At 39.1% G+C, this 26276-nt stretch overlaps 1 protein-coding gene and 1 long non-coding RNA gene across 6 annotated transcripts in view; one reads left to right on the forward strand and one right to left on the reverse strand.

The window, feature by feature from the left end:
- The window catches only part of PCDH11X (protocadherin 11 X-linked), a 501886-nt gene extending 476752 nt beyond the window's left edge, over window positions 1–25134 (reverse strand). For all 4 annotated transcript variants that reach the window (XM_072818012.1, XM_072818009.1, XM_072818008.1 and 1 more), the window contains exon 1: window positions 24789–25134. The gene's annotated coding sequence lies outside the window, so the exon portion shown is untranslated. The remainder of the gene's footprint in view (window positions 1–24788) is intronic.
- The window catches only part of LOC140628640 (uncharacterized), a 146976-nt gene continuing 144320 nt past the window's right edge, over window positions 23621–26276 (forward strand). Inside the window, exon 1 of one of the 2 annotated variants that reach the window (XR_012026673.1) lies at window positions 23621–25116. This is a non-coding gene — a long non-coding RNA (uncharacterized lncRNA). The remainder of the gene's footprint in view (window positions 25117–26276) is intronic. The other variant, XR_012026672.1, reaches the window with a different exon arrangement.

Genomic DNA, 26276 nt, shown 5'->3' on the forward strand with positions numbered 1-26276 from the left:
ATATTTAAGGCTTTCTATTTTTCAATTCTATTCTTCTGAGTAATATCTTCTTCATGTCTCATGTTTTATTTGCTTAGTGTCTCAGAAAAAAATAATGGCCATTATTATTTTACAATCAGGAAATTGTTTGGATAATTATGCAAAAATTCATAGTAAATCATAAGTGTTTAATTCCTGATAACACATAGTCTCTTAGCACCTATTTTACACTCACTTTTGTCAGCCTAGAACAATGCTTCTGTAGAAATGGAGTCACTTACTCAACAGAATTATCTATATTCATGACTGCTTAACTGAAGGATAATAGAAATTTATGTTGCAGATATGCCCTTTTAAAATCAGTCAGAAGATATAATAAGTTGTGTTTAATAGGTCATGAATGTAGTTTAAACCTCTGTTCAACTCTGTGGAACATCCTTCTAAAACTTCTATTTTAGGTTCTCATGGATGCAAGACTTTTTTCAAAAGAAAAGAGTTCAGGAAAAAAATTACAAATATGGAGCAAGTCATAAATAAGTTAATCAAACTCTCTGGAAAAAGAGTAATGTTTGATTTAGTATTAATTAGATATATATGATAAGGAAAGTAAAATATAATGTTTGCCTGAAATATTTTAAAAAATGCTTTTAATACATAAATAATTATGATTCATTATACAATTTCAGATATTAAATATTTACTAAAAGAAGAAATAATCCATGTCTGAGTAAAACACACACCAACAGAATTGAATTCTTACAGTACCATTGCTATCTGGTTGTAATATATCCTAAAAACAGAGTTTTTAGGAAAAACTAAGCTTTTAAAATAGTTTTATAAAATAGGTTCTTTTCTCTGAACACTAGAATTCTCCAGTAACAAAGTGGCATTGCATTTTAGCAAGAGAAATACAATTCTTAAGTGTTATAAAATATAAATTTATATTTGTCTACGTCTAATTTGAAGGCTAGGATATACCATAAATTCTACCATGTGTGTGTACACTTGTATTTTAGAAAAGTAGTTATATTTTCTCAAGATTTTAAGTTATCACTATAATTTTTTTAAAAATGCATACCATTTACTTACTAGAATGAGAGTCTACTGGGGCAAAATTCTATCATGCTAAGCTTCCCTGTTTGTACTTATCAAGCAGTGGCATCTATGTTCATCTGTGTTCTATATTTGTACTGTATTTGCATGATTATTGAATGATAATTTTAATTAAAGAATTCAAGAGAAGATGTTTAAAGTTTTGGGTTTTTTAAAAGATTTTATTTATTTATTCATGAGACACACACACACACACACACACACACACACAGAAAGAGAGGCAGACACACAAGGCAGAGGGAGAAGCAGGCTCCAAGTAGGGAGCCTGACATGGGACTCGACCCCGGGTCTCCAGGTTCACACCTTGGGCTGAAGGCAGCGCTAAACCGCTGAGCCACCCGGGCTGCCCATATTTAAAGTTTTGAATGAACCTTGATCAATATCCTGGTCTCACAGTTTTCTATCCGGGCTGATAAGCCCTAAAGATATGATGAAAGAATAAGGAATTACCAAATTTTATTTGTTTGAAGTAGAAATGCAAACAGTTATTTGGACACTATGAATAACGTCCACATAAAAATAAACCAGAAGTTAATTTAAAGAATCAGTTAAAATAATTATTGATTAAAGTACCTGTGATATTATGTAGATGAATTCTATTTAATATTTTTTTAATTTATTTTTTATTGGTGTTCAATTTACTAACATACAGAATAACCCCCAGTGCCCGTCACCCATTCACTCCCACCCCCCGCCCTTCTCCCCTTCTACCACCCCTAGTTCGTTTCCCAGAGTTAGCAGTCTTTACGTTCTGTCTCCCTTTCTGATATTTCCCACACATTTCCTCTCCCTTCCCTTATATTCCCTTTCACTATTATTTATATTCCCCACATGAATGAGAACATATAATGTTTGTCCTTCTCCGACTGACTTACTTCACTCAGCATAATACCCTCCAGTTCCATCCACGTTGAAGCAAATGGTGGGTATTTGTCATTTCTAATAGCTGAGTAATATTCCATTGTATACATAAACCACATCTTCTTTATCCATTCATCTTTCGTTGGACACCGAGGCTCCTTCCACAGTTTGGCTATCGTGGCCATTGCTGCTATAAACATCGGGGTGCAGGTGTCCCGGCGTTTCATTGGATTTGTATCTTTGGGGTAAATATTTAAATTCAATTCCCTTTGTAGTTCAAGAGAATGTTAATGATTTAGGTGCTTAATACTGTGAGACATTTTATCCTCTAGTATTTATCCCAGCATTAGGTATCAGGATTTCTAAACAGAGACTAGAATTGAGAATTATTATTTTTAATGGAGACTGTCCAAGAAAATCCATTAAAAATCAAAATTTCTACATGCCTCCAGACAAAACTTATCAAATTTTGAATACAAATGAAATAATGTAACAATCTTTGATGAGAAGGTTCATAAGCCATCTATAACTTTAGTTTGCTCAAACTTATTATATAAAATATAATGAAAAATGAGATTATCCAAGAAGAAAGTCTAGGTTTTAAATTAGAACTGCAAAGTCTATGTGTTCACATTTTTCTGGCTGTAACTGAATTATTAATAACAGATGATTTTATAGCTTTAATATTTCTCGTACAGTTAAGATGTCTACAAGGAAAAAAATCCTTAATATTTAGTTTAACTGATGTTTTGTTTTTTTTTTCCTCAAGGCATAGTGTTCTACAGCTCTAACACATTTATTGTGGGTAAATGTGCATTTTAATTTCATATATTTTATCTTTGGTTAAATAATTGACTCTGGATATCTTAGATTAAAATAAAGTCTTTTCCAGAAAAATATCTAAGAAAATGCTTTTGACAATTGTCCCATTTTAGTCATTTATCAGCTTCCAGTTTTACCTGTTTGTCTTCAGTACCTTCTGAATAGAGGAGATTCTATGTTGACTTTTTCACCACATAGCTAACATTTCAAAATTTATCTGTATAATAGTTCCAAAATACTAATGTTATAAAACTAAAAGAAACAAACAAAAAAAAACCCTTACACATCGAAATTTTCTCTGTAAACCAAATTAAAGACATTCAAATTATTTCTTAAAAAGATTTAAGAAAAAAAAAAGATTTAAGAATTCATGCAATGCAGAAGGGATGTATGGTTCTGGTAAAAAAAGAAGAGAAATTGCAGACCAATAACTATGGAAGACAAAATGCTGTTCATAAGGAAAACTCTTTAAATTAAATAAAAAGATATAACCTTAAGTAAAATAAATTTTCATTCAGAAAAATACAATCAGAGCAAAATATAACTGATGTCACTGACTTTTACACTATTTCCTTGCATTTAACCAAAAGTTGTTGATTTATATTTTGAAAAACAGCAGAACATTTGAGGATGTGAAGCTAAGCAGAAGTTGGCAACTCCATTCTATTAATCTATAAAAAGCCTAATGTGTTAGACATTTTTAGCAGGAGAGAAAACATCTTTAAAATAAAAGGGAAGGGATCCCTGGGTGGCACAGCAGTTTAGCGCCTGCCTTTGGTCCAGGGCGTGATCCTGGAGACTCGGGATCGAGTCCCACATCGGGCTCCTGGTGCATGGAGCCTGCTTCTCCCTCTGCTTGTGTCTTTGTCTCTCTCTCTCTCTCTCTCTCTCTCTGTGACTATCATAAATAAATTAAAATTTTTAAAAAGTATAAAATAAAAGGGAAGATATTTAATTTTCTGGAAGTAAGCAAAACATAAATTTCATAAATTGAATCATTTATAGTGTTCATGAAATATTAAATCTTTTCATTAACGTATCTTGGAGTCCTAAGTTACAGGGGCAAGCTATTAAAGTAAAAATGAGTATAACACTGTTCTTAGAGTATTTCTTCAAAACGAAGTTCTAGGAAGGGAGGAATTAAGATGGCAGAGTCTATGGGAGCCCTGGGCTTGCCTTCTCCCTGGAATACAGCTAGGTCAACATCAAAGCATTTTAAACAATAGGAAATCAATCTGAAGATTAAGAAAACAATCTGCACAATTGAGGGAGTGAATGTGGCATATGTGAGGTTCTGAGGCATGAACTGGGAGAGAGAAAGCAGCAGTGCTGTGGAGGGGTGGGAGCCCTTTCTATGGAATGAAGTCAGGAATAGATGGATAGAGTCAGAGAGAGGGTGGCACATGGAGTTCATGCAAGGTGCCTTGGTGTGGTGATCTCCTGGGTCTCATGGGAAGAGAACATTCCCCTTCCTGGAGTGCATTTGGAAGAGGATATTTTGCCTCTCCAAGGACAGAAGTGCCATCAGGAGAAATTGAGCAAACCTTCAAACAGCAGGGGACAGAGGCGTGCACAGAAGGTGGAAATGGTCCCAGTTTTTTGCTGTGTCTCAACTTAGACTCCAGGCACTCACACAGGTATGTAAACTTTTCTGGGACAGAAAGGTGTCAGGCACAGCGCTGTGAGGCTCACTCCAGGGGAAACAAGTAGGATTGCTGGCTGCTATGTACTTTAATATTTGTTGTTTGCTTTCTTTTTCTTTTTTTAATTTAAATTCAATTAGCAAACATATAATACATCTTTAGTTTCATATATATAGAGTTCAATAATTCATCAATTGCATGTAAAACCCAGTGCTCATCACATCATGTGTGCTACTTAATGCCCATCACCCTTACCCAATCACCCCACCCACTTCCCCTCCAGGAACCCTCAGTTTGTTTCCTATAGTTAAGAATCTCTCATGCTTTGTCTTCCTCTGTGAATTCTTTCTATTTCATTTTCTTTTTTTTTAATTTATTTTATTTTTTATTTTTTTACTTATGATAGTCACAGAGAGAGAGAGAGAGAGAGAGAGAGGCAGAGACACAGGCAGAGGGAGAAGCAGGCTCCATGCACCGGGAGCCCGACGTGGGATTCGATCCCGGGTCTCCAGGATCGCGCCCTGGGCCAAAGGCAGGCGCCAAACCGCTGGGCCACCCAGGGATCCCTCTATTTCATTTTCTATCTCTTCCCCTACAATCCTCTATACTGTTTCTTATATTGTACATATGAGTGAAACCATATGATAATTTTCATTTTCTGATTGCTTATTTCACTCAGTATAATACCATCTAGATCCATCCACAATGATGTAAATGGTAAGTATTCATCATTTCTGATGGCTGAATAATACTCCATTATATATTTATGATCTATCTTCTTTATTCATTCATCTGTTTATGGGCATATCAGCACATTCCATAATTTGGTTATTGTCAACATTGCTGCTATAAACACTGGTATGCATGTTCCTCTTTGGATCTTTATAGAATCTTTGGGGTAATGACATAGTAGTGCAATTGCTGGGTCATAGGGTAGATCTATTTTAAACTTCTTGAGGAACCTCTCTACTGTTTCCCAGAATGGTGCTTTCCCACCAACAATGTGAGAGGGTTCCGCTATCTTAGCATCCTCAGAAACATTTGCTGTTTCTTGTTATTTTAGCCATTCTGACTGGTGTCATGTGGTATGTCATTGTGCTTTTAATTTGTACTTCAAGGGACACCTGGGTGACTGAGTGGTTGAGCGTCTGCTTTTTGCTCAGAGTGTGATCCCGGGATCCATGGTCAAGTCCCACATCAGGCTCCTTGCAGGAAGCCTGCTTCTCCCTCTGCCTGTGTCCCTGCCACTCTCATTCTCTGTGTATCTCATGAATAAATAAATAAAAATCTTAAAAAAAAATAATTTGTATTTCCCTGATAACAAGTGAGGTGGAACATTTTTTTCATGTGCCTGCTGGCCATGTGTATGTCTTCTTTACAGAAATGTCTGTTCATATCTTCTGCCCATTTCTTGACTGGATGATTTGTTCTTTGGGCATTGAGTTTGTAAGTTCTTTATAGATCTTGGATATTAGCCTTTTATCTGATATGTCATTTGCAAGTATCTTCTCCCATTTTGTATGCTGCCTTTTAGTTTAGTTGACCATTTCCTTTGCTGTGTAGGAGGTTTTATCTTGATGAAGTCCCAATAATTCATTTTTATTTTAGTTTCCTCTGGCTCCAGAGACCTGTCTAGTAAGAACTTGCTTAAGCCAAGGTCAGAAAGGTTGCTATCTTTGTTCTTCTCTAGGATATTGATAGATTCGTATTTCACATATAGGTCTCTCATCCATTTGATTTTATCTTTGTGTATGGTGTAAGAAAATGGTCTAGTTACATTTTTCTACATGTGGCAGTCCAATTTTCACAAAACCATTTGCTGAAGAGACTGTCTTTTATCCATTGAACTCTTCTGTTTTGTCAAGGATTGGTTGATTATAGAGTTGAGAGTCCATTTCTAGTTCTCTGTTATGTTCTACTGATCAATGTATGTTTTTGTACCAGTACCATCCTGTCTTGATGATTACAGCTTTGCGTATAACTTTGAGGTTTGGCTTTGTGATGCCACCAGCTTTGAGTTTCTTTTTCAACATTCCTCTAGTTCTTTGAGGTTTATTCTAGTTCCATACAAATTTTAGGAATATTTGTTCCAGCTATGTGAAAACTGTCAATAGTATTTTAATCCACATTGCATTGAATGTGTAGATTGCTTTGGTCAGCATAGACATTTTAAAAATATTTATTCTTCCATTCCATGAGTATGGAATGCTTTTCCAACTCTTCATGTCTTCCTCAATTTCTTTCATTAGTGTTCTGCTCTTTTTAGAGTACAGATCGTTTACCTTTTTGGTTAGGTTTATTCCTAGGTATCTTATGATTTTTGGTGCAATCGTAAAAAGTATGAAATCCTTAATTTCTTTCTTCTGTCTCATTGTTAGTGTATAGAAATGCAAATGATTTCTGGGCATTGATTTTGGATCCTGCCATGTTGCTGAACTGGTGTATGAGTTCTAGCAATTTCAGGGTGGAGTCTTTTGGGTTTTCCATATAAGGTATTATGCCATCTGCAAAGAGTGAGAGTTTGACTTCTTCCTTGCCATTTCAGAGGCCTTTTATTTCTTTTTTCTCTGATTGCTGAGGCTAGGACTTTGAGTACTAGGTTGATCAACAGTGGTGAGTGGACATCTGGTCATATACTTTATCTTAGGGGAAAAGTTCTCAGTTTTTCCCCATTGAGAATGATATCCGCTGTTGGCTTTTCATAAATGGCTTTTATGATATTGAAGTATGTTACCTCTATCCCTACAGTGTGGAGGGTTTTATCAAAAAATGATGCTCTATTTTGTTCAAATGCTTTTTTTGCATCAATTGAAAGCATCACATGGTTTTTGTTTTTTTCTTTTATCTGAATGTGTGTTTCCTTCCCCAGATTAGGGAGGTCAACAAAACTCAAAGACAACCTACAGAATGGCAGAAGATATTTGCTAATGACATACCAGATAAAGGGCTAGTACCCCAGATTTATAGAGATCAAATCAAACTCAACATCCAAGAGACAAAAATAAAATCATGAAATGGGCAGAAGACATGAACAGACATCTCTCAAAAAAGACATACATATGGCCAACAAGCACATGAGAAAATGCTCCACATCACTTGCTCTCAGGGAAATACATATCAAAACCACAATGAGATACCTCCTCACACCACTGAGAATGGCAAACATTAACAAGACAGGAAACAACAAATGTTGGAGAGGATGTGGAGAAAGGGGAACCCTCTTGCACTGTTGGTGGGAATGTGAACTGGTATAGCCACTCTGGAAAACAATGTGGAGGTTCCTCAAGAAGTTAAAAATAGAGCTACCCTACAATCCAGCAATTGCACTACTAGGTATTTACCCCAAAGGTACATATGTAGTGAAACGCCAGGACGACTACACCCCAATGTTTATAGCAGTAATGTCCACAATAGACAAACTGTGGTAGGAGCATTGATGTCCTTCGACAGATGAATGGATAAAGATAAGATATATATAGAATATATATATATACACACACACAATGGAATATTATCCAGCCATTAGAAAGGACCAATACCCGCCATCTGCTTCGACATAGATGGAACTGGAGGGTATTATGCTGAGTGAAGTAAGTCATTTGGAGAAGGACAATCATCATATGGTTTCACTCATACATGGGATATAAGAAATAGTTAAAGGGATTATAAGGGAGAGGAAGGAAAATGAGTGGGAAAAAATTAGAGAGGGAGACAAACTATGAGAGACTCTTAACTCTGGGAAAGGAACAAAGGGTTGTGGAAAGGGAAGTGGGCAGGGGGATGGGGTAGCTGGGTGATGGGCACTGAGGAGGGCACTTGATAGGATGAACTTGGGTGTTATAATATATGCTGGCAAATTGGACTTCAATTTAAAAAGAAAAAAAAAACTTATGTGTATATAAAAATAAATTTGAATACAGTGAAAGGAAGCCAAAAGTGAAGAATGTATGTATAAAATGTAAATGTAAAAGTGAAAATTAAAGGAGAATTTTTTTAAAGTTTATAAAATAATAAACTAGTTGAAAAGGAAAAAAATAAAAATTTTAACTGGAAGATTATAGAATCCTGAGAAAAATGTCAATTTCTACATACTACTTTCACCTAGAAGTGAAGTTTTTCATTTCTGTGTGATCTGTAAAGTTGTTATTAGCCTGCTATTTCTCCTGGTCCTCTGGGGGAGGAGCCTTTTGCACTGATTCCCAGGTATCTTTGCCTGAGTGGAAATGCGCCTCCCTGGCCAGGATGCCTAGTTTGGTGTAAGCTGCTTGGGCTGCTCTATGTGGCTTTTGTTCCCTGAATGCTTTCCTTGTGGCTTTAGTTTATGAAAATAAAAATGGCAGTGCTCCAATCTCCAGCTGTATAGCTGAAAGGTCATGGTCCCCACTCTTCTGTGAACCCTCAGGGAAAAGTAGTCAATCACTTTTGTTTGCGCCAAACTCTGCAGACTACTATGGTGTGCACCGGCACCACTCCTCCTGGGGTGAGGATGAGGGTCATCATGTTTCTTCAGCTTGCAGGGCCTCTGCTCAGAAAGTGTTCACCTGATCATGTCATGGTTAGTGGTTTATGACAAGCATAGCTTTGATCTGACTCCTAGGCTCACTGATTGTAGTCAGTTTCCCCACTCCAATGCTTAGGAATTCTGCTGACTCAGGCACCACTGTTCTTTCTGTGACTCTGGGGATCTTGAGACTACAGTATCCTAACTAGGATTCTGCCCTTCTTTGCCACCTGGGCACCTTTCAGGCAGGGACATCCCTCACATGAATAGACTTCTAAAAGTTCTGATTTTGTGTTCCATGTCTGGTAGCCAGCTTATGGAGGCTTCCTCCCCCAGAGGACCAGGAGAAATAGCAGGCTAATAACAACTTTACAGATCACACTGAGGCACTTCCAAACTCATGTTTGACCCATAGACACCTCCAGATTGAAAATGAGAGGATGGAGAACAATTTATCATGCTAATGGACATTAAAAAAAGGCTGGAGTGGCCATCCTTATATCAGACAAACTAGATTTTAAAACATAGATTGTAATAAGAGATGAAGAAGTATACTATACATAATATATATGTATATTTTCATATGTATATATGTATACTATACACTATATATAATATATTTTCTTCCAATATATCCCCTCAGATGCACTACTCTGCACCTCCTACCTTGCAAAATGTGGTTGCCTTTCTATTTATAGAATTCCCACAATTCTTTTCTTAGATTTACAGTTGAATTCATAGGTGTTCAGAATAATTGGGTAGATATCTAGCTGAATTTAAGGGACCAGATTAATTGAAGTCCCTTAATCTTCCTCCCCTTATGATTTGTTGTTTTGAATTATAGCTGCCAACCAGAGATAAAACACAAAACTGTGGCACTGAGTGTGCTGAAGGCCAAGCACAGACAAGTTGAGGGCAAGAATATCACAAAAGTCTGGGACATAGAAGAGAAGATTGTTCACTCCTCTGTGAAGGCCTTCTGAACAGCAGATGCCTGGAATGCCCCCTCCCTGGGGGACAAGAGGGCTGGGTGACATCATCTTCCACCCTTCCAGCAGTCTCACCAGCTTCCAAGGTGAGGTTGGAGTCACATACACCAAACTCTGCCTCCCTGCACTCAGGAAAGAACATCTTTATTAGGGTAGGTCTGACTGAAAGCCAGCACAGCAAGCCTCTCCCTAAGGACCAACATGGGCCCTGCACATGCATCAGAGCTACTGATCATGACGTGCTCCAAAGTATCAGCTTCAATTCCAATGGAAATAAGACCGGGTTTTATTTTTCTCTTTAAAAATAAGTCATTATAGTTTATTCAGAAATTTTTAACATATTTTTTATTTTATTTATTATATTTTTAATGAACTTTTTCTTTTTTCTTTGGCATCAGTTTTATACTTTTTGTTCATTGGTTGGCTTACTTGTTTCCTTTTCTCATTTTTTGAATCAGACTTTTTTTCCCTTTATTTTTTCTTTCTTTTTCTTTAGAAACAGTCTTGTATTTGTTTGTTTGCTTTCTTGTTCATTTTCCTTTTCTCTTTCTCAGATCAGGCATTTTTTTTTAAATCAGGCTTATCTTAACAAACAAAGTTAAAGTTCCAAACTTTAGTTAAAGTTCCAAACACTACTAACTACAAGCAAGGAGGTACTTTGCAGAGGACTGACCTGTAGGAAAGAACAGCCAAAACACAACAGCAGAGTGCAAACAGCATATAACAGTAACACTTCCCAAAGCCCCAGGCCCTGGACAGTGTAGGACTGCTTCTTAATAAAGTATTACTCCCAGGAGTAGGAAATATAACAAGCTTTCTTATATGCAAAATACAGGAACCTAGACATAATGACAAGATGGAAGAATTCTCCCCAAAAGAAAGATCAAGAAAAGATCACCACAAGGGATTTGCTCAAAAAAGATAAAAGTAATATATCTGAACAAAAATTTAGAACAATAGTTATAATACTAGCTGCACTTCAAAGAAGCATAGAAGACAACAAAAGAACCCTTGCTACAGAGATAAAAGACCTTAAAACTTTTCAGGCTGAAATAAAAAATTCTATAACTGAGATGCAAAATCACTGGATGTAATCACAATGAGAATTGAAGAAGCAGAGGAATGAATAAGTGAAATATAAGATAAAATAATGGAAAATAATGAATCTGGAAATAAGAGGGAAAGAAAATGATTAGATCACGAATATAGACTCAGGGAACTCGATGATTCTAGAAAACATAATAATATCCATATCACAGGAGTCCCAGAAGAAGAGCAGGGAATAGGGGCAGAATGTTTATTTAAACAAATTATACCTGAGAACTTCCCTAATCTGGCTAGGAAACAGGCATTCGTGTCCAAGAGGCACAAAGAACTGTCCTCAAAATCAACAAAAACAGTCACTATAAAGACATATTATAGGGAATTTTGCAAAATATAAAGAAAAAGAGAATCTTGAAAGCAGCTAGGTAAAAAAAGGTCCTTAACTTACAAGTGTAGACACGTGCGGTTAGCATCAGCACTATCTATAGAAACATGACAGCTCAGAAGAAAGTGACATGATGCACTGAAAGTGCTGAATGGGAAAAATTTACAGACAAGAATACTATATCCAGTAAGGATGTCCTTCAAAATAAGAGAGATAAGGAGTTTTTAAGACAAGCACAAACTAAAGGAACAATAAATTAGCTCAGCAAGAAATATTAAAGGGAACCCTCTGAGCCCAAAGAGAGACCAAAGATAATGAGGTCTAGGAAAAATGAGAGACAATCTATAAGAACAAAGACATTACAGATAACACAATAGCACTAAATTCATATCTTTCAATAATTACTCTGAATAAAAATAGACTCAATGCTCCAGTCAAAAGACATAACGTATTAGAATGGATTAAAAAACCAAGACCAATTAATATGTTGCCTACAAGAAACTCATGTTAGACCCATAGACACCTCCAGATTGAAAATGAGAGGATGGAGAACAATTTATCATGCTAATGGACATAAAAAAAAAGGCTGGAGTGACCATCCTTATATCAGACAAACTAGATTTTAAAACATAGATTGTAATAAGAGATGAAGAAGTATACTATACATAATAAAGGGGTCTATCCAACAAGAAGATCTAAAAATTGTAAATACTTATGCCCCCCACTTGGGATTAGCTACATATATAAAAAAACTAATAACAAACTTAAAGAAATGCATTGATAATACAATAATAGTAGGGGATTTCCACATCCCACTCACAGCAATGGACAGATCATCTAAGCAGAAGACCAACAAGGAAACATGGGCTTTGAATGGTACATTGGACCAGATAGTTTTAACAGATATATTCAGAGAATTTCATCCTAAAGCAGTTGAATACACATCATTTTCGAGTGCACATGGGACAATCTCCAGAATAGATCACATATTAGTTCACAAGTCAGGCCTCAACTGGAGCAACTAGATGGCTCAGTTAGTTAAGTGTCTGGCTAACTGTCTGCCTTCAGCTCAGGTCATGATCCCAGGGTCCTGGGTTTGAGTCTCACAGCAGACTCTCTGCCCAGCGAGGAGCTTGCTTCTCTCTCCCTGTACCCCCTCCCTATCCCCTACTGCCTGCCATTGGCTCACGGCGTGATCCTGGAGTCCCAGGATCAAGTCCCACATCAGGATCCCTGCATGGAGCCTGCTTCTTCCTCTGCCTGTATCTCTGCCTCTCTCTCGCTCTTGCTCTCATTTTCACTCTTCTCTGTTTGTCTCAAATAAATAAATAAAATCTTAAAACAACAACAAAAACAATTCAAGTCTCAATCAGTACAAACAGATATACCATGAATATTTTCAGATCACAATGCTATCAAACTTGAAGTGGATTACAAGACATGACACAAGTAAAAGTAGCAAAAAAAAAAAAAAAAAACCTGGTAAATAACAGTTAAGGTATTCTACATATATAATATTAGAAGTGGGAGAGAGAAGCCAGCCTAGGCAGTTTCAAAGAGGTTGCATGTTTCACACTAAACTGAAAAACAGTCCCTAGCCTTCTGTGTGCCACAAAGTAAAAAAAATAAGTCTAAGTTTATTCAGGGAAGAAATCAAAGCTTTGCTTTGCCATATTTTGCCAGACTACCTTTACCTGAATTGTATTCCCTAACAGACATATACCCCAGCATGGAAAATAAGATCATGTAGAAAACAGACCAAAGTTAAAATCATTCCCAAATTATATTTAAAACTTCAGAAAATGTACTTCTAAGTATTTAGGTAAATACACATTTATAAAAATAAAACCATCCTTTGAGGAATGTATATTGCTTGCCATTTTAAGTAAATGGGTTTTCAAGTTTTTTAAACAGTTAAAATATTTATAAACTTTAATACATTGATACTTTATTTATTTAGCCTTCATGTCAAAACCTCATTTTCCATGTTTTATAACATGAACAACAAAGACATTTTAAATCTAATTCAAAAGAAAATATGGAAAACATAGTATTTTCCTTCTCTGAGTCAAATTGGGAACTTATTGAGCCTAATAAAGCCAAAGAATTAAACAAGTCTTGGATATATTTAACTTTCTGATAAGGTACAAAACTATTATTGCATTCAAGCAAAGCAGGGAACAGGTAAGGTTGTGGAGTATTAATGCTATCACCCAATGCCTTACATGAACTCCTATACCCTGAGTTTACTTACTGTAAAATGAAGGAGTTGGACCAAATGATCTTTCTGGTCTCCTCTACTTCCAGAGTTTATAAAACCTGGACCATATTTGGCATACTGTAATATACCACCTGGCACTCAATGTATGTTGAATTTAATTTGATGTGACTACATATTACTTTGCTATTTTTGTTGTTCACTGGTTTTGCCCAATCAGAATGTAAGCAGGTACTACTTTAAACTCTTTAATGGTCATCCTTCACAACCCAGTCCAAACCCCACATCTAAAGTAGTATAATGTTTGGCAAGCAATACTTTTTTAGTTGTTAATGGATCAACGCAGTAAAACTGGTAATCCCTGCAGTACCATGGGACAAAGAAAGAATGCTTTATATGACTATTGATTTTTGTAAAACATACTTTTTTCATTGAAAAAGGACTTGAAATAATTTACATTTTCTTTTTTTACTTTTCATTTTACTTTTGGGAAAATTGTACTCCAGGGAGATTAAGTTATTTGCCCAAGGTCACTCTATAGGTACTAAAGATATATAAATCAATAAATCACAAAATATATTTAGTTCACACAATTTAAATAAAACTGCTCTCATTTTCCATACCAAAAACCATAGGATAAAGATTAGAAGCCTGAAGATAACAATGATTTGCATATTGGAAGCTTAATGTCCTTTTGCTTGATGTGATCCAAACCTATACAAAGTTAATTCCCAAACACATGTTGCTTCACAGATGGCATGTCAGAAGAAAACCACTACTTAAAAATCATTGAAGAATATTCCCTAAAATAGATACTATATAACAATATAGATGTTCTAAAAACTGAATTTTTTTTGTTGTTTTTTACATTCAAAACTTCCAAAAAATATACTCAAAGAAATGATAAGCAATGTGGGATGCTGGATAAAGCCCAAGTCTAGAGACTGAAAACCACCAATCCTGTATAAGATTCCCCTCTTACCATCTGGAAAGCCTATTTGATTTCACTTCAGTTGAAAACCTTCAGTTTTCCCACTGGAAAAAAAATAGGTATAACCATTCTTTCTTTTTCTATTCAAAATCTTTTGAGACTACATTAATATATATACTTTCAAAATGATATGATATAAATATAAAAATGATTTAAACATAGGATACTATAAAATTAATGGTATTAGCTAGGAGAATGGATTAAAACAAAGTGTGGTAGAAAACTTAATGTTTTATTTTCATTTCATATAACAGTAAATAAATTCTAAAATCAGTACAAATCTCAACTTGTATTCTAATCACTTAAATTTTTTAAAAATAAATTAATTTTATATAGTTTAATTAAATTCATCAACAAATTGCTTTTATTATTTTCAGGCTAAAAGATATATTAATTAAATTAGTTTTATTAAAGAGAGAAAAATTATCTGAGGATTTAGTCTATTCTTTCTTTTTCCTTTCCTTTTCTTATTTTCCTAAATCTACACATTTGAGTTGAGAAGAGTGGTAGGAAAAAGAATTATCCTTTCAGATCTGGGCTGGAAATGACAATTATAGCCATCATTATTTATTTTTCCTAAATGTGGGAGATCCAAGTATATCAATCAATTAATAACCAAAGTAAAGAGATACTTAGATAATAACTTACTGAAAGTAGAAGAATTCAACACCACACTTTCTGCAAATGACAGATATTCTAAGCACAACATTACAAAGAAACAAGGGCCTTAAATGATACATTGTACCAAATAGATTTCACAGATATATATACTGAACATTCCATCCTTATGCAAGCAGGCACAGGGCTGAGCAGCTCCCCCAAGTGCTAACACGTGAAAATCAGCATAGCAGGCCCCTCCCCAAAGACCAGCTAGAGGGACAGGGGAGAAACAAATTATTGACCAAACAGCACTGGAAAGTTCCAGCGGAAGTAAAGGGACTTACAGAATACAGAATCAGAGGATACACCCCCTTGTTTTTTTTTTGTTTGTTTGTTTTTTGATTTCAGTTTGCTTCAGCAGTCCCCCCCTTTTTTCCTCCTTTTTTCTTCTTTCTTTTTTTCTTTTTCTTTCCTTCTTTCTCTTCTCTCTTTTTCTCCTTTTCCCAAACAACTTGTTTTTGGCCACTCTGCACTGAGTAAAATGACTAGAAGGAAAACCTCACCTCAAAAGAAAGAATCAGAAACAGTCCTCTCTCCCACAGAGTTACAAAATCTGGATTACAACTCAATGTCAGAAAGCCAATTCAGAAGCACTATTATAAAGCTACTGGTAGCTCTAGAAAAAAGCATAAAGGACTCAAAAATTACTGCAGAATTTAGATCTAATCAGGCAGAAATTAAAAATCAATTGAATGAGATGCAACCCAAAATAGAGGTCCTAACGACGAGGATTAACGAGGTGGAAAAACGAGTAAGTGACATAAAAGACAAGTTGATGGCAAAGAGGGAAACTGACGAAAAAAGACACAATTAAAAGAACATGAGGATAGATTAAGGGAAATAAGTGACAGCCTGAGGAAAAAAATCTACGTTTAATTGGGGTTCCCGAGAGCGCCCAAAGGGACAGACGTCCAGAATATGTATTTGAACAAATCATAGCTGAAACCTTTCCTAATCTGGGAAGGGAAACAGGCATTCTGATCCAGGACATAGAGAGATCCCCCCCAAATTCAATAAAAACCATTCAACACCTCCACATTTAATAGGGAAGCTTGCAAATTCCAAAGACAAAGAGAAGATCCTTAAAGAACAAAGAGACAAGAAATCCCTAACTTATATGGGGAGGAGTATTAGGGTAACAGCAGACCTCATACAGAGACCTGGCAGGCCAGAAAGTGCTGGCAGGATATATTCAGGATCCTAAATGAGAAAAACATGCAACCAAGAATACTTTATCCAGCAAGGCTCTCATTCAGAATAGAAGGAGAAATAAAGAGCTTCCAAGACAGGCAAGAACTGAAAGAATATGTGACCTCCAAACCAGCTCTGCAAGAAATTTTAAGGGGGACTCTTAAAATTTCCCTTTAAGAAGAAGTTCAGTGGAACAATCCACAAAAACAAGGACTGAATAGATATCATGATGACACTAAACTCATATCTCTCAATACTAACTGAATGTGAACGGGCTTAATGACCCATCAAAAGGCGCAGGGTTTTAGACTGGATAGAAAAGCAGGAACCATCTATTTGCTGTCTACAGGAGACACATTTGAGACATAAGGACACCTACAGCCTGAAAATAAAAGGTTGGAGAACCATGTACCATTCAAATGGCCCTCAAAAGAAAGCAGGGGTAGCCATCCTTATATCAGATAAACTAAAATTTACCCCAAGGACTGTAGTGAGAGATGAAGAGGGACACTATATCATACTTAAAGGATCTATACAACAAGAGGACTTAACAATCATCAATATATATGCCCAGAATGTGGGAGCTGCCAAATATATCAATCAATTAATAACCAAAATTAAGACATACTTGAATAATAATAAACTTATACTTGGTGACTTCAATCTAGCGCTTTCTACACTCGATAGGTCTTCTAAGCACAAGATCTCCAAAGAAACGAGAGCTTTAAATGATACAATGGACCAGATGGATTTCACAGATATCTACAGAACTTTACATCCAAACTCAACTGAATTCACATTCTTCTCAAGTGCACATGGAACTTTCTCCAGAATAGACCACATACTGGGTCACAAATCAGGTCTGAACCAATACCAAAAGATTGGGATCGTCCCCTGTATATTCTCAGACCATAATGCCTTGAAATTAGAACTAAATCACAACAAGAAGTTTGGAAGGACTTCAAACACGTGGAGGTTAAGGACCATCTTGCTAAAAGATGAAAGGGTCAACCAGGAAATTAAGGAAGAATTAAAAAGATTCATGGAAACTAATGAGAATGAAGACACAATCGTTCAAAATCTTTGGGATGCAGCAAAAGCAGTCCTGAAGGGGAAATACATCGCAACACAAGCATCCATCCAAAAACTGTAAAGAACTCAAATACAAAAGCTAACCTTACACATAAAGGAGCTAGAGAAAAAACAGCAAATAGATCCCACACCCAGCAGAAGAGTTAATAAAGATTCGAGGAGAGCTCACCGAAATCGAGACCAGAAGAACTGTGGAACAGATCAACAAAACCAGGAGTTGGTTCTTTGAAAGAACTAATAAGATAGATAATCCATTACCCAGCCTTATTAAAAAGAAGAGAGAGAAGACTCAAATTAATAAAATCATGAATGAGAAAGGAGAGATCACTACCAGCACCAGGGAAATACAAATGATTTTAAAAACATATTATGAGCAGCTATACCCCAATAAATTAGGCAATCTAGAAGAAATGGACGCATTTCTGGAAAGCCACAAATTACCAAAACTGGATCAGGAAGAAATAGAAAACCTGAACAGGCCAATAACCAGGGAGGAAATTGAACCAGTCATCCAAAACCTCCCAGGACATAAAAGTCCAGGGCCAGATGGCTTCCCTGGGGAATTCTATGATTTAAAGAAGAAACCATACCTATTCTACTAAAGCTGTTTTGAAAGATAGAAAGAGATGGAGTACATCCAAATTCATTCTATGAGGCCAGCATCCCCTTAATTCCAAAACCAGACAAAGATCCCACCAGAAAGGAGAATTATAGACCAATATCCCTGATGAACATGGATGCAAAAATTCTCAACAAGATACTAGCCAATAGGATACAACAGTACTTTAAGAAGATTATTCACCATGACCAAGTAGGATTTATTCCCGGGACACAAGGCTGGTTCAACACTCATAAAACAATCAATGTGACTCATCATATCAGCAAGAGAAAAACCAAGAACCATAGGATCCTCTCATTAGATGTAGAGAAAGCATTTGACAAACTACAGCATCCATTCCTGATCAAAACTCTTCAGAGTGTTGGATAGATGGAACATTCCTCAACATCTTAAAAGCCATCTACGAAAAGCCCACAGCAAATATCATTCTCAATGCGGAAGCACTGGGAGCCTTTCCCCAAAGATCAGGAACAAGACAGGGATGTCCACTCTCACCACTGCTATTCAACATAGTGCTGGAAGTCCTAGCCTCAGCAATCAGTTAACAAAAAGACATTAAACGCATTCAAATTGGCAAAGAAGTCAAACTCTCCCTCTTCGCTGATGACATGATACTCTACATAGAAAACCCAAAAGCCTCCACCCCAAGATTGGTAGAACTCATACAGCAATTTGGTAGCGTGGCAGGATACAAAATCAATGCCCAGAAATCAATGGCATTTCTATACACTAACAATGAGACTGAAGAAAGAGAAATTAAGGAGTCAATCCCATTGACAATTGCACCCGAAAGGATAAGATACCTAGGAATAAACCTAAGTAAAGAGGTAAAGGATCTATACCCTAAAAACTATAGAACACTTCTGAAAGAAATTGAGGAAGACACAAAGAGATGGAAAAATATTCCATGCTCATGGATTAGCAGAATTAATATTGTGAAGATGTCAATGTTACCCAGGGCAATTTACACGTTTAATGCAATCCCTATCAAAATACCATGGACTTTTTTCAGAGAGTTAGAACAAATTATTTTAAGATTTGTGTGAAATCAGAAAGGACCCCGAATAGCCAGGGGAATTTTAAAAAAGAAAACCATAGCTGGGGGCATCACAATGCCAGATTTCAGGGTGTAATACAAAGCTGTGGTCATCAGGACAGTGTGGTTCTGGCACAAAAACAGACACATAGATCAAGGAACAGAATAGAGAATCCAGAAGTGGACCCTCAAACTTTATGGTCAACTAATATTCGATAAAGAAGGAAAGACTATCCACTGGAAGAACGACAGCCTCTTCAATAAATGGTGCTGGGAAAACTGGACATCCACATGCAGAAGAATGAAACTAGACCACTCTCTTTCACCATACACAAAAATAAACTCAAAATGGATGAAAGATCTAAATGTGAGACAAGAGTCCATCAAAATCCTAGAGGAGAACACAGGCAACACCGTTTTTTGAACTCGGCCACAGTAACTTCTTGCAAGATACATCCACGAAGGCAAAAGAAGCAAAAGCAAAAATGAACTATTGGGACTTCATCAAGATAAGAAGCTTTTGCACAGCAACGGAAACAGTCAACAAAACTAAAAGACAACCTACAGAATGGGAGAAGATATTTGCAAATGACATATCAGATAAAGGGCTAGTTTCCAAGATCTATAAAGATCTTATTAAACTCAACACCAAAGAAACAAACAATCCAATCATGAAATGGGCAAAAGACATGAAGAGAAATCTCACAGTGGAAGACCTAGACATGGCCAATAAGCACATGAGAAAATGCTCTGCATCACTTGTCATCAGGGAAATCCAAATCAAAACCACAATGAGATACCACCTCACACCAGTGAGAATGGGGCAAATTAACAAGGCAGGAAACCACAAATGTTGGAGAAGATGCAGAGAAAAGGGAACCCTCTTACACTGTTGGTGGGAATGTGAACTGGTGCAGCCACGCTAGAGAACTGTGTGGAGGTTCCTCAAAGAGTTAAAAATAGAACTGCCCTATGGCCTAGCAATTGCATTGCTGCGGATTTACCCCAAAGATGCAGATGCAATGAAACACCGGGACACCTGCACCCCGATGTTTCTAGCAGCAATGTCCACAATAGCCAAACTGTGGAAGGTACCTTGGTGTCCTTTGAAAGATGAATGGATAAAGAAGATGTGGTTTATGTATACAATGGAATATTACTCAGCCATTAGAAATGACAAATACCCACCATTTGCTTCAATGTGGATGGAATTGGAGGGTATTATGCTGAGTGAAATAAGTCAATCGGAGAAGGACAAACATTATATGGTCTCATTCATTTGGGGAATATAAATAATAGTGAAAGGGAATAGAAGGGAAGGGAGAAGAAATGGGTAGGAAATATCAGAAAGGGAGACAGAACATCAGAGACTCCTAACTCTGGGAAAGGAACTAGAACTAGGGGTGGTGGAAGGGGAGGAGGGCGGGGGTTGGGTGAATGGATGACAGGCACTGAGGGGAGCACTTGAGGGGATGAGCACTGGGTGTTATTTTGTATGTTGGCAAATCGAACACCAATAAAAAATAAATTTATTATATTAAAAAAAGGAACCTTATAAATTGGCTAAAGGCTGTTGTGGACTGATTGCATAGAGAAAAGGGGAAATTTCTGCTTTCTAAGGCTCTTACCAGATTTTTTCCTGCCACCAACATTCTGGAAGCTATCAGGAATTTCTCTCTTGGAAAAACCATAAAAATTTGGATACCAGGAGAATAAATAGTGTGAAACTTGGAATCCATTCTGCCAGGAATTCCATCTGCCAAAACCAGCACTACTTGCAGGTCCATCAGAATTGCAATCCAGAGATTAAAACAAAAACAAACAAACAAAAAACAAAAAGGACTCCTTTCAACCTTCAGCAAATAATTGAACTCTAGAAAACGAGTGTTTTTATGCTTGGTCTGTGTTTCCTTCCCATTTCTGTATTTCAAACGCAAATCAAGTTTAAATTTGCTGCCTTTTCTAATATACCACATAAGGGAAGCCTTCTAGCAAAGGTTAGAAGAAAACAAAAAATCCTAGATTTACAAAACGTAACAATTATTTCCTCCTGCTCCCTTCCCTCAAAATTTCCCACCTGCCTCCAAACCAACATACAGTCAGTAAGTAGTTTGTTGTGATCCTCTCTGAATGTAATTCCCTTGGGAAGGTTAACAGTTCTGAGATCCAGTTGCCTACATCTTGCCTAGTTCCCCTCCCTCTTGCCCTATGCAACCTTCTCAGCTGCCTGCTGGGGTCCTTCTCCCAAAGTAAAGAAAAGATTGTCAGCAATCCTTTTGGGAAAAGGATTAGCCTCAAATACGGGAAAGCAGCTGGGTTGTCCTTAAAAGGAGAAAAGTAAACACAGAGGAAGCCTATAGAGGCTTGTGACTTGAAAAATCCCATTCCTGAATCTTCCCAATTTGGCGCGCTGTTCTCCAAAAAGCGACTGTGCATCCTTATCACAAAGAGCACGGTGGCCTCTCCTCTGCAGCAGCAGCAACTAGAACTTTTCTTTTCACAACTCCCAATTTCCAGGCCCCTCTTTCAGTGAAGGGGACTCCTCACAAGGCGCCACCGCCTTCAGTTGACCCCCTCCCCCACCGCACCGTTTCTTTGCCAGGAAGATGCTCTTGGCTTTCTAGAGAGCTTGCTCTGTTGCTAGAGAAAAGAGGCCTGTCCACGGGATTTTAGAGACACCAGTCTTCACACCCCCCTTATCATTCAGGAAGGAGAGAAAACAGCGGAAATTTAACAGTGGTAACTATTATTATTTTATCCGAAGAACTTGCCCTCTACAATGCCTAAATAAGTAAATTCACAGTTAATAGTGAAGGTGTAAACTGAAAGGGGGAGAGGCCGGGGGGAGGGGAAGGCAAAGGAGAAAAGGAGTGAGAGGAGATCTTAAATTTGTGTTTGATCCCGAGGTTCAACGCGCTGGCTGCAGCCCAGCCCGCAGTAGTCTCTCCCGCCTCCCAGGTCTCTGCGCGCCTCGGAGGAGCTGGTAAACTGGAAGGAGGGGCTGAGAGCTAGAGTAGGGATGGAGGCCGAAAGGAAGCAATGCGGCTGCGCACGGGGAGCGCGCGGAGCAGGGCTGCTAGCACTGGTGAACCCACCACGCGCCTGGCTTCTTCTTGGCCTTGCCTCTCCAGGGCTGACATCATTGCCAGAAGGAGGGGCTGCCCAGAAGACGACTGGAGAAAAAGGTTCTCGGGCTTCGCCGACGGAGACGCTCCCTTGCCGCTTGGCAGAAGCAGCGCGATGGCAGCGGTGGCTGGACTTAGCCCGTGCGAGCTGCGCGAGGCAATTCTTAATTTAGTAGAGGGAGAAAGATATCTTTAGACCTTAGCGCTTCTATCTCTTGGCTCATTCGTCAAAACCGCCCGCACAGCGTCCTCACTTCCTCGGATGAACCAGACAAAGGGAGAAAGGGGAGGGGATCTACACATAATGTCACTTCTACTTGCTGTCAAACCCCCACCTCCTGCAACATACACAGGCTGAAGGACAGCCCTGAGGCTTAGATTTCCAGCTGTGATTGTGCGAGTTTGTTTCAAATAAGATTAAGAGTGGAATTCCATTTAGTCTTTACCAAGTTCAAAAGGGTGCCCCGCAAGTAACCTTTTTTTTTTTTTTTTTTTTTTTTACCTTTTATGGGAGGAGGAAGAGTCGCTTTGGTCCTAAGGCTCCACTACCTTCTCAGGTGTTAGGCTGTTTCCCTGTTGCAGCGCTTAACAGCACGCAAGCAGCCCCTCCAACACCATCGCCTCCTTCCGATATTTTTGGCCCCCTTCCCAGCCTATCCCGGTTTTTAATCACTTTCTTCCCCATACCTTCCTTGGTACAAAAACAGTTCCTGTGCTAGGTTTAAATGCCATCATGATTGTCATTTTCCGATTGACTTACTTCGAACATGAGAGACCCCTAACTCTGGGAAACGAACAAGAGGGGGTGGAAAGGGAGGTGGGCCGGGGTTGGGGTGATTGGGTGATGGGCACTGAGGGGGGCACTTGACAGGATGAGCACCGGGTGTTTCGCTATATGTTGGCAAATCAAACTCCAATAAAAAAATATACAAAATAAATAAATAAATGTCATTATGAGATATTTGCACACAAGGACTTGCTTTCGTTTTGTTCTTGCTATTTAATTTATTCTTTTGTGCTAGCCCCTCTCTTCTTCTTAGGTCTTTGTTTTGTGGGTGTGCGCCGCAGTGGCGCAAGTTTCGATTCCCCGCCCCCAGCCAATATTTTGGAAGGGCAGCCCACTCGGAGATGGGAGACCCCTCCTACAGAAGCCTGGGAACACTCATTCTATACATGCAGCCGGGCGCCTCGCACCCAAAATCGCAAAGGCGGCCAAAGTGGCAAAACCTGGAATTAATTCATATGGAAACGATGAGGCCATTTTCAGTTGAACTCTAAGTATTTCTTTGGGGGAAGAAAGGAAGTGGTTCCCGTCGTACACTCTAGAAAAGGGACCTCGCCGCTTTTTTTTTTTTTCCCAAAGGAAGTTAATTTGTGGCTAAGCACTCATGTAAATCGTGTGTCTCCAACCGAAGGCAGACTGCCTCTGCTCTTCTAAAGTCTCTAAGGAAAAGCACCCATTTGCGGTTACATGCTTTTAAAAAGTCACCTTTTCTGATGATGTCTTTATTTAGGCATTCATTTTCGAGAAATGGGGCTGTTTATGGCTACGCCGCTTAAATAATTCCTTTGTGGAGAGATGAACTGTTTTTAGGTTCTATCTTAATAAATGCCATTCATTTATGGGCTAGGTAAGCGGTTTTGTTTTTGTCGCTGTTGTTATTTTGTGGGTTTTTTGTTTTACGGGGTTTTTTTGGCTAAAAGATTAAAAGTCATTTCTTTAGTGAAAGAGGGACAATTTTAGGTTCAGCTACGCTCTTAGAAAAAAATATATATTTTTTAAAGTGAGGAATGTATGTTGTTTTTCAGCTACGCGATTATAAGAAATTTCTTTTTTAAAGCTAGGCAGAATTTTCCACACCTACCACCTCCATATTCAGCAAGTGCTGCTGGCTGACCACAGCTCCTTAAGTAGGGCGGGAAGGAAAGGCGGGGAGGCCAGCACCAGGCAGAATGGCCTGGGGGACTCTGCGCACTCTGTGTCGCCCTGCACTCTCCTTCACTCTGCGCCAAAGGTCGAGCCCCCAAGAGTTAGAGTCAGTCTGGCTGGGATCCAAACCCAAAGCCCTCAGAGATTACAAACGCACAGCTCCCTCAGCTCCGCTGGGCTAGCCAGAGTCCGGGGTGTGATCTTTTCTCAGCACCTGCTCAGATATTAGAGTTTCCCTCAGCCTCACTGAAGCTGGCTATATCTGTTAAAGTGAAAGACCTTTTTCTGCAGGGCCAATGTCGGGGAAATTCACAAGTAGACACTTTTCTGACAGAAGTGAGAGTTTTCGCAAAGTAACCAAGTCAAGCCAAAAGATATTCTACCTGCTCTCACCCCTGGGGTTTGCTTTATCTTACCTCCAGGGAACAGATGGGGCCAGGGGGTTGGGAGGACTCCAGAAGCGTCTCCAAAACCATTCTTGTTGTAGTCAAGCCCCCAGGAATGTGCAGCAGGAAGCCTCAGCGTACTAAGTACGGTACTCACGCCTCACGGGCCGCGCTTTGTTCTGGCACCTGGACCCGATACTTACCCAGTGAATGAAGCCTCTACAGTAGTAAAAAAGAGAAAAGGCTTCCGCCAGCTCCACCAAGACTGCGATTGCTGTAGCTAGCTCTACCGCCACAGCTCACAGTTCCTGTAGCAGCTGGAGTTGTGGAGGCTGCCTCTGGGGCTGTTCAGAATGCCGGGACTTCCTGATCTGCCTGTGTCGCCGCTGCTAATGTCACTCGGCGCATTCAGTTCAGCTTGCTTTCCGCTTTGCCACGAGGGCGGCCGCAAGTAGCTCAGGCTCACTGCACCTCCCTCCCGGACGGTTCGCCGACTGCAAGGATCCAGTGGCCAGCCAGCCCTTTTCAAAGGCAAGGGGGAGGGATTAAAGAGTGGGGAAGAAGGGGGAAAAGAGGGGGGTTGAATGAGTGGAGGGCGAGGGTGAGGGGAAAAGTAAACGAAGGCCCGGGCCGCCTGCTGGGAGGGGATGGCGCAGCACCTACTGCTGGGTACCCCCCTCACGTCCCCACTTCCTGCACCCCACATCTCCTACCACTCCGGGAGCAGACCCTCCCGGCTGACCGGGAATTGGGAGAGAAGGGCGAGAGCGAGAAGGAGGTAAGCTTAGGAAGTACTGTTTGCTGCTTCGCGAAGGCTGCAGAATGTGTGCTGGCTGCTAGCTCCCAGGTCGGACCCGCTGCTGGGGAAAATGCCCTGCTTTCAGGCTGCGGGTTTTGCAGGATAAAAACTAGGGCACTCGTTGCTCCTCTCGGTCCTCCACTCGCTGCTGTCTTAACTTCCTTTTAAGTTTAATTCATTTATATTATCTTACAGAAGTTTTATTTCATTTTTGTTCTGTGTGCTTTTCTCCTGATCCCCATGAGGGCCCTGATTGCAGCTAGAGGACAAGCATTCAGAAGCACCGTTTCTCATACAAAGGGTACTTAAAGGCAAATTAGTGGAAGTAGGAACATGAGCCAGGTAAAACCGTAGTTGTAACCAAGAGACTGTCTGCACATACCACACTCAATGGTGAGCCAGTTCTGGTACCTCGCTTGCCTTTCAGATTGATGTCCTGAGGGTGGCAGAGAGGGGGATGGGAGGGAGATCTAGCATTTGGCTACCCCAGACAATAAGTACATGGGAGAGTTAGCAGGTCGGTGGCTCCGAGTGGCTTTAGTGAGGTCCAGCGCTTTGATGCTTGGAACTATGCAGCATTGTGGGCGTGGACAGCACCATTTCTAAGGTAGGAAAGATGCAAGAGAGGGAGGAACCCAGCCCTGAGCCCGCAAGACTGACGCTTGCAGGCGCGCTCCCGCTACCTAGTCAGTGACGCCAGGACAGGCTAAGGTGTAGCAGTTCTCTCAAAAACGCTAAAGCAAGGAGGGGCAATATGGCTGGCTAAGGGCTCTGGGGTCGTGGGTATCTCCAAACAGAGCTAATTTCCCCGTCCCAGTCATGGGATTAAAAGCAGAGCAACAATTAAAACCTTCCCAGCCGGTCTACTCTGATTTTTACTTCAAAGTGTGAG

Source organism: Canis lupus, chromosome X, assembly GCF_048164855.1.
Source record: "Canis lupus baileyi chromosome X, mCanLup2.hap1, whole genome shotgun sequence".
In the NCBI taxonomy this organism is placed as follows: domain Eukaryota; kingdom Metazoa; phylum Chordata; class Mammalia; order Carnivora; family Canidae; genus Canis; species Canis lupus.